General features: G+C 45.8%; 1 protein-coding gene across 1 annotated transcript in view; it reads left to right on the forward strand.

Moving 5' to 3' along the window:
* Nucleotides 1-10,000, forward strand: part of LOC139385833 (forkhead box O1 a) — a 121,223-nt gene that overhangs the window by 61,946 nt on the left and 49,277 nt on the right. The gene's annotated exons all lie outside the window — the stretch shown is intronic.

The following is a 10,000-nucleotide window of genomic DNA, read 5'->3' on the forward strand; positions in this document are numbered from 1 at the left end:
CTATCATTGAGTCAGTGATGGAGTAGGACAGTACAGTGGACCTATCATTGAACTAGTGATGGAGTAGGACAGTACAGTGGACCTATCATTGAGCCAGTGATGGAGTAGGACAGTACAGTCAACCTATCATTGAGCCAGTGATGGAGTAGGACAGTACAGTGGACCTATCATTGAGCCGGTGATGGAGTAAGACAGTATAGTGGACCTATCATTGAGTCAGTGATGGAGTAGGACAGTACAGTGGACCTATCATTGATCCAGTGATGAAGTAGGACAGTACAGTAGACCTATCATTGAGTCAGTGATGGAGTAGGACAGTACAGTGGACCTATCATTGAGTCAGTGATGGAGTAGGACAGTACAGTGGACTTATCATTGAGCTAGTGATGGAGTAGGACAGTACAGTGGACCTATCATTGAGTCAGTGATGGAGTAGGACAGTACAGTGGACCTATCATTGAGCCGGTGATGGAGTAAGACAGTATAGTGAACCTATCATTGAGCCGGTGATGGAGTAAGACAGTATAGTGGACCTATCATTGAGTCAGTGATGGAGTAGGACAGTATAGTGGACTTATCATTGAGCTAGTGATGGAGTAGGACAGTACAGTGGACCTATCATTGAGTCAGTGATGGAGTAGGACAGTACAGTGGACCTATCATTGATCCAGTGATGGAGTAGGACAGTACAGTAGACCTATCATTGAGTCAGTGATGGAGTAGGACAGTACAGTGGACCTATCATTGAGTCAGTGATGGAGTAGGACAGTACAGTGGACCTATCATTGATCCAGTGATGGAGTAGGACTGTAAAGTGGACCTATCATTGAGCCAGTGATGGAGTAGGACAGTACAGTGAACCTATCATTGAGCCAGTGATGGAGTAGGACAGTACAGTGGACCTATCATTGAGCCAGTGATGGAGTAGGACAGTACAGTGGACCTATCATTGAGTCAGTGATGGAGTAAGACAGTACAGTGAACCTATCATTGAGCCAGTGATGGAGTAGGACAGTACAGTCAACCTATCATTGAGCCAGTGATGGAGTAGGACAGTACAGTGGACCTATCATTGAGTCAGTGATGGAGTAAGACAGTACAGTGAACCTATCATTGAGCCAGTGATGGAGTAAGACAGTACAGTGAACCTATCATTGAGCCAGTGATGGAGTAGGACAGTACAGTGAACCTATCATTGAGCCAGTGATGGATTAGGACAGTATAGCGGACCTATCATTGAGCTAGTGATGAAGTAGGACAGTACAGTGGACCTATCATTGAGCCAGTGATGGATTAGGACAGTATAGCGGACCTATCATTGAGCTAGTGATGAAGTAGGACAGTACAGTAGACCTATCATTGAGCCAGTGATGGAGTAAGACAGTACAGTGAACCTATCATTGAGCCAGTGATGGAGTAGGACAGTACAGTAGACCTATCATTGAGCCAGTGATGGAGTAAGACAGTACAGTGAACCTATCATTGAGCCAGTGATGGAGTAGGACAGTACAGTGAACCTATCATTGAGCCAGTGATGGAGTAGGACAGTACAGTAGACCTATCATTGAGCCAGTGATGGAGTAAGACAGTACAGTGAACCTATCATTGAGCCAGTGATGGAGTAGGACAGTACAGTGGACCTATCATTGAGCCAGTGATGGAGTAGGACAGTACAGTGGACCTATCATTGAGCTAGTGATGAAGTAGGACAGTACAGTGGACCTATCATTGAGCTAGTGATGAAGTAGGACAGTACAGTGAACCTATCATTGAGCTAGTGATGAAGTAGGACAGTACAGTGAACCTATCATTGAGCCAGTGATGGAGTAGGACAGTACAGTGAACCTATCATTGAGCTAGTGATGAAGTAGGACAGTACAGTGAACCTATCATTGAGCCAGTGATGGAGTAGGACAGTACAGTGAACCTATCATTGAGCTAGTGATGAAGTAGGACAGTACAGTGAACCTATCATTGAGCCAGTGATGGAGTAAGACAGTATAGTGAACCTATCATTGAGCCAGTGATGGAGTAGGACAGTACAGTGGACCTATCATTGAGCCAGTGATGGAGTAGGACAGTACAGTGGACCTTATCATTGAGCCAGTGATGGAGTAAGACAGTACAGTGAACCTATCATTGAGCCAGTGATGGAGTAAGACAGTACAGTGGACCTATCATTGAGCCAGTGATGGAGTAAGACAGTACAGTGAACCTATCATTGAGCCAGTGATGGAGTAAGACAGTACAGTGGACCTATCATTGAGCCAGTGATGGAGTAAGACAGTACAGTGGACCTATCATTGAGCCAGTGATGGAGTACGACAGTACAGTGGACCTATCATTGAGCCAGTGTTGGAGTAGGACAGGACAGTGGACCTATCATTGAGCCAGTGATGGAGTAGGGCAGTACAGTGGACCTATCATTGAGCCAGTGATGGAGTAGGACAGTACAGTGGACCTATCATTGAGCCAGTGATGGAGTAAGACAGTATAGTGGACCTATCATTGAGTCAGTGATGGAGTAGGACAGTACAGTGGACCTATCATTGATCCAGTGATGAAGTAGGACAGTACAGTAGACCTATCATTGAGTCAGTGATGGAGTAGGACAGTACAGTGGACCTATTATTGAGTCAGTGATGGAGTAGGACAGTACAGTGGACTTATCATTGAGCTAGTGATGGAGTAGGACAGTACAGTGGACCTATCATTGAGTCAGTGATGGAGTAGGACAGTACAGTGGACCTATCATTGAGCCGGTGATGGAGTAAGACAGTATAGTGAACCTATCATTGAGCCGGTGATGGAGTAAGACAGTATAGTGGACCTATCATTGAGTCAGTGATGGAGTAGGACAGTATAGTGGACTTATCATTGAGCTAGTGATGGAGTAGGACAGTACAGTGGACCTATCATTGAGTCAGTGATGGAGTAGGACAGTACAGTGGACCTATCATTGATCCAGTGATGGAGTAGGACAGTACAGTAGACCTATCATTGAGTCTGTGATGGAGTAGGACAGTACAGTGGACCTATCATTGAGTCAGTGATGGAGTAGGACAGTACAGTGGACCTATCATTGATCCAGTGATGGAGTAGGACTGTAAAGTGGACCTATCATTGAGCCAGTGGTGGAGTAGGACAGTACAGTGAACCTATCATTGAGCCAGTGATGGAGTAGGACAGTACAGTGGACCTATCATTGAGCCAGTGATGGAGTAGGACAGTACAGTGGACCTATCATTGAGTCAGTGATGGAGTAAGACAGTACAGTGAACCTATCATTGAGCCAGTGATGGAGTAGGACAGTACAGTCAACCTATCATTGAGCCAGTGATGGAGTAGGACAGTACAGTGGACCTATCATTGAGTCAGTGATGGAGTAAGACAGTACAGTGAACCTATCATTGAGCCAGTGATGGAGTAAGACAGTACAGTGAACCTATCATTGAGCCAGTGATGGAGTAGGACAGTACAGTGAACCTATCATTGAGCCAGTGATGGATTAGGACAGTATAGCGGACCTATCATTGAGCTAGTGATGAAGTAGGACAGTACAGTGGACCTATCATTGAGCCAGTGATGGATTAGGACAGTATAGCGGACCTATCATTGAGCTAGTGATGAAGTAGGACAGTACAGTAGACCTATCATTGAGCCAGTGATGGAGTAAGACAGTACAGTGAACCTATCATTGAGCCAGTGATGGAGTAGGACAGTATAGCGGACCTATCATTGAGCCAGTGATGGAGTAAGACAGTACAGTGAACCTATCATTGAGCCAGTGATGGAGTAAGACAGTACAGTGGACCTATCATTGAGCCAGTGATGGAGTAGGACAGTACAGTAGACCTATCATTGAGCCAGTGATGGAGTAAGACAGTACAGTGAACCTATCATTGAGCCAGTGATGGAGTAGGACAGTACAGTGAACCTATCATTGAGCCAGTGATGGAGTAGGACAGTACAGTAGACCTATCATTGGGCCAGTGATGGAGTAAGACAGTACAGTGAACCTATCATTGAGCCAGTGATGGAGTAGGACAGTACAGTGGACCTATCATTGAGCCAGTGATGGAGTAGGACAGTACAGTGGACCTATCATTGAGCTCGTGATGAAGTAGGACAGTACAGTGAACCTATCATTAAGCTAGTGATGAAGTAGGACAGTACAGTGAACCTATCATTGAGCCAGTGATGGAGTAGGACAGTACAGTGAACCTATCATTGAGCTAGTGATGAAGTAGGACAGTACAGTAGACCTATCATTGAGCCAGTGATGGAGTAAGACAGTACAGTGAACCTATCATTGAGCCAGTGATGGAGTAGGACAGTATAGCGGACCTATCATTGAGCCAGTGATGGAGTAAGACAGTACAGTGAACCTATCATTGAGCCAGTGATGGAGTAAGACAGTACAGTGGACCTATCATTGAGCCAGTGATGGAGTAGGACAGTACAGTAGACCTATCATTGAGCTAGTGATGGAGTAAGACAGTACAGTGAACCTATCATTGAGCCAGTGATGGAGTAGGACAGTACAGTGAACCTATCATTGAGCCAGTGATGGAGTAGGACAGTACAGTAGACCTATCATTGAGCCAGTGATGGAGTAAGACAGTACAGTGAACCTATCATTGAGCCAGTGATGGAGTAGGACAGTACAGTGAACCTATCATTGAGCCAGTGATGGAGTAGGACAGTACAGTGGACCTATCATTGAGCCAGTGATGGAGTAGGACAGTACAGTGGACCTATCATTGAGCTAGTGATGAAGTAGGACAGTACAGTGGACCTATCATTGAGCTAGTGATGAAGTAGGACAGTACAGTGAACCTATCATTGAGCCAGTGATGGAGTAAGACAGTACAGTGGACCTATCATTGAGCCAGTGATGGAGTAAGACAGTACAGTGAACCTATCATTGAGCCAGTGATGGGGTAAGGCAGTACAGTGGACCTATCATTGAGCCAGTGATGGAGTAAGACAGTACAGTGGACCTATCATTGAGCCAGTGATGGAGTAAGACAGTACAGTGGACCTATCATTGAGCCAGTGATGGAGTAAGACAGTACAGTGGACCTATCATTGAGCCAGTGTTGGAGTAGGACAGGACAGTGGACCTATCATTGAGCCAGTGATGGAGTAGGACAGTACAGTGGACCTATCATTGAGCCAGTGATGGAGTAGGACAGTACAGTGGACCTATCATTGAGCCAGTGATGGAGTAAGACAGTACAGTGGACCTATCATTGAGCCAGTGATGGAGTAAGACAGTACAGTGAACCTATCATTGAGCCAGTGATGGGGTAAGACAGTACAGTGGACCTATCATTGAGCCAGTGATGGAGTAAGACAGTACAGTGGACCTATCATTGAGCCAGTGATGGAGTAAGACAGTACAGTGGACCTATCATTGAGCCAGTGATGGAGTAAGACAGTACAGTGGACCTATCATTGAGCCAGTGTTGGAGTAGGACAGGACAGTGGACCTATCATTGAGCCAGTGATGGAGTAGGACAGTACAGTGGACCTATCATTGAGCCAGTGATGGAGTAGGACAGTACAGTGGACCTATCATTGAGCCAGTGATGGAGTAGGACAGTACAGTGGACCTATCATTGAGCCAGTGATGGAGTAGGACAGTACAGTGGACCTATCATTTAGCCAGTGATGGAGTAGGACAGTACAGTGGACCTATCATTGAGCCAGTGATGGAGTAAGACAGTACAGTGAACCTATCATTGAGCCAGTGATGGAGTAAGACAGTACAGTGGACCTATCATTGAGCCAGTGATGGAGTAAGACAGTACAGTGGACCTATCATTGAGCCAGTGATGGAGTAAGACAGTACAGTGAACCTATCATTGAGCCAGTGATGGATTAGGACAGTACAGTGGACCTATCATTGAGCCAGTGATGGAGTAGGACAGTACAGTGGACCTATCATTGAGCCAGTGATGGAGTAAGACAGTACAGTGGACCTATCATTGAGCCAGTGATGGAGTAGGACAGTACAGTGAACCTATCATTGAGCTAGTGATGAAGTAGGACAGTACAGTAGACCTATCATTGAGCCAGTGATGGAGTAAGACAGTACAGTGAACCTATCATTGAGCTAGTGATGGAGTAAGACAGTACAGTGAACCTATCATTGAGCTAGTGATGAAGTAGGACAGTACAGTAGACCTATCATTGAGCCAGTGATGGAGTAAGGCAGTACAGTGAACCTTATCATTGAGCCAGTGATGGAGTAAGACAGTACAGTGGACCTATCATTGAGCCAGTGATGGAGTAAGACAGTACAGTGGACCTATCATTGAGCCAGTGATGGAGTAGGACAGTACAGTGGACCTATCATTGAGCCAGTGATGGAGTAGGACAGTACAGTGGACCTATCATTGAGCCAGTGATGGAGTAGGACAGTACAGTGGACCTATCATTTAGCCAGTGATGGAGTAGGACAGTACAGTGGACCTATCATTGAGCCAGTGATGGAGTAAGACAGTACAGTGAACCTATCATTGAGCCAGTGATGGAGTAAGACAGTACAGTGGACCTATCATTGAGCCAGTGATGGAGTAAGACAGTACAGTGGACCTATCATTGAGCCAGTGATGGAGTAAGACAGTACAGTGAACCTATCATTGAGCCAGTTATGGAGTAGGACAGTACAGTGGACCTATCATTGAGCCAGTGATGGAGTAGGACAGTACAGTGGACCTATCATTGAGCCAGTGATGGAGTAAGACAGTACAGTGGACCTATCATTGAGCCAGTGATGGAGTAGGACAGTACAGTGAACCTATCATTGAGCTAGTGATGAAGTAGGACAGTACAGTAGACCTATCATTGAGCCAGTGATGGAGTAAGACAGTACAGTGAACCTATCATTGAGCTAGTGATGGAGTAAGACAGTACAGTGAACCTATCATTGAGCTAGTGATGAAGTAGGACAGTACAGTAGACCTATCATTGAGCCAGTGATGGAGTAAGACAGTACAGTGAACCTTATCATTGAGCCAGTGATGGAGTAAGACAGTACAGTGGACCTATCATTGAGCCAGTGATGGAGTAAGACAGTACAGTGGACCTATCATTGAGCCAGTGATGGAGTAAGACAGTACAGTGGACCTATCATTGAGCCAGTGATGGAGTAAGACAGTACAGTGGACCTATCATTGAGCCAGTGATGGAGTAAGACAGTACAGTGGACCTATCATTGAGCCAGTGTTGGAGTAGGACAGGACAGTGAACCTTATCATTGAGTCAGTACACCGCTGTTGATAATAAAACCTATCTAAGTCTACAATGAGGGGCTGTTGTTTACGATGGGTGTCTATGTGAGTCACAGACCTGCAGTAGCTTTGCAATTTGTTTAAAAGAAAAATATTGGACATTTATTTGCAATATATACAATGTACAAAATACAACAATAATGCAAATGATCAAGATTACAAACACACTCAAGAAAAATAAACTATTCTTCAGCAAGAGGTCTGGAGTCAACGTTTTGAACCGCCCCAGAGGTACCAGAGCACCCAGGTGTAGGGGAACTGTAGATCGTTCCAGCAGATGTCCTTAACTCAGAGTAGACTATTGATGCGAAGACACATTCAGACAGAGAGACAGGAGAGATTTTGAAACAGTGTGGTTTTCAGTGGAAGATTACCATTGATGACTTTGAAACCAACACATGGCTGGAATTAAGTGTTGGCTACATTACACGCACGCACGCCCGCACACACACACACACACACACACACACACACACACACACACACACACACACACACACACACACACACACACACATTTTAAACTGGAAGTGATTGTCAGCTCTGTGTGTGTGTGTGTGTGTGTGTGTGTGTGTGTGTGTGTGTGTGTGTGTGTGTGTGCGGGCGTGCGTGCGTGCGTGCGTGTGTGCGTGCGTGTGTGTGTATGTGCACGTCAATATGACCACACAGTTGATCAATGCGTCTAGACTGTGAGACATACCTGTGTGTTGACATCACCCGATAGGTATTTGGGGTCATTTCAAGGTCACCATTAGGTAGACTTATCCTCCCATAGCATACTGCATATCCACGTTTTTTAAAACACAAACTGGTTCTCATCGTCAAAGTCCACTCGTATTGAACTGATACCGTTGCAGAGATGATTAACAGTCTAAATGCTGTGTGCGTTCCAAACGGCTCCATATTCCCTACGTAAAGTGCGTAGGGAGTCTCTCTCTCTCTCTCTCTCTCTCTCTCTCTCACTCTATCGGTCTGTGGTCTTCTCTCCTTCATCTCCCTGTAGAATGCCTCAGATTTACAGTGTGGATACAGTGTGGATACAATGGGGATACAGTGTGGATACAGTGGGATACAGTGGGATACAGTGGGGATACAGTGGGATACAGTGGGATACAGTGGGGATACAGTAGATACAGTGGGATACAGCATAGATACAGTGGGGACACAGTGGGATACAGTGCGAGACAGTGTGGATACAGTGGGATACAGTGTGGATACAGTGGGATACAGTGGGGATACAGTGGGATACAGTGTGGATACAGTGGGATACAGTGTGGATACAGTGGGAGACAGTGGGACACAGTGTGGTTACAGTGGGGATACAGTGGGAGACAGTGTGGATACAGTGGGGATACAGTGGGATACAGTGGGGATACATTGGGATACAGTGTGGATACAGTGGGAGACATTGGGGATACAGTATGGATACAGTGGATACAGTGGGAGACAGTGTGGATACAGTGGGGATACAGTGGGGATACAGTGGGACACAGTGTGGAAGGGAAATGCACTACTCTACATGTGTACATACTCCCTCATCATCAGGTAATGGTCTGGTAGTTATACCTCCGATAGTTAGACCAGTTAGTGGTCTGGTATTTAGTGGTCTGGTAGTTAGTAGTCTGGTAGTTAGTAGTCTGGTAGTTAGTAGTCTGGTAGTTAGTAGTCTGGTAGTTAGTGGTCCGGTAGTTAGTGGCCTGGTAGGTAGTGGTCTGGTAGTTAGTAGTCTGGTAGTTAGTAGTCTGGTAGTTAGTGGTCTGGTAGTTAGTGGTCCGGTAGTTAGTGGTCTGGTAGTTAGTGGTCTGGTAGTTAGTAGTCTGGTAGTTAGTAGCCTGGTAGTTAGTAGTCTGGTAGTTAGTGGTCCGGTAGTTAGTAGTCTGGTAGTTAGTTGTCTGGTAGTTAGTGGTCCGGTAGTTAGTGGTCTGGTAGTTAGTGGTCTGGTAGTTAGTAGTCTGGTAGTTAGTGGTCTGGTAGTTAGTAGTCTGGTAGTTAGTGGTCCGGTAGTTAGTGGTCTGGTAGTTAGTGGTCTGGTAGTTATACCTCTGTAAGTTAGTGGTCTGGTAGTTAGTGGTCTGGTAGTTAGTAGTCTGGTTGTTAGTGGTCTGGTAGATAGTAGTCTGGTAGTTAGTGGTCTGGTAGTTAGTGGTCCGGTAGTTAGTGGTCCGGTAGTTAGTGGCCTGGTAGGTAGTGGTCTGGTAGTTAGACCTCTGGTAGTTAGTGGTCCGGTAGTTAGTGTTCTGGTAGTTAGTGGTCTGGTAGTTAGACCTCTGTAAGTTAGTGGTCCGGTAGTTAGTGGTCTGGTAGATAGTAGTCTGGTTGTTAGTGGTCTGGTAGATAGTAGTCTGGTAGTTAGTGGTCTGGTAGTTAGTGGTCCGGTAGTTAGTGGTCTGGTAGTTAGTAGGGTAGTTAGACCTCCGGTAGTTAGTAGTCTGGTTGTTAGTGTTCCGGTAGTTAGTTGTCCGGTAGTTAGTGGTCCGGTAGTTAGTGGTCTGGTAGTTAGTGGTCCGGTAGTTAGTGGTCTGGTAGTTAGACCTCCGGTAGTTAGTGGTCCGGTAGTTAGACCTCTGGTAGTTAGTGGTCCGGTAGTTAGTGGTCTGGTATTTAGTGTTCTGGTAGTTAGTGGTCTGGTAGTTAGTGGTCTGGTATTTAGTGGTCCGGTAGTTAGTGGTCCGGTAGTTAGTGGTCTGGTAGTTAGTCCT

The sequence above is a fragment of the Oncorhynchus clarkii genome, chromosome 27, assembly GCF_045791955.1.
Source record: "Oncorhynchus clarkii lewisi isolate Uvic-CL-2024 chromosome 27, UVic_Ocla_1.0, whole genome shotgun sequence".
NCBI lineage: Eukaryota > Metazoa > Chordata > Actinopteri > Salmoniformes > Salmonidae > Oncorhynchus > Oncorhynchus clarkii.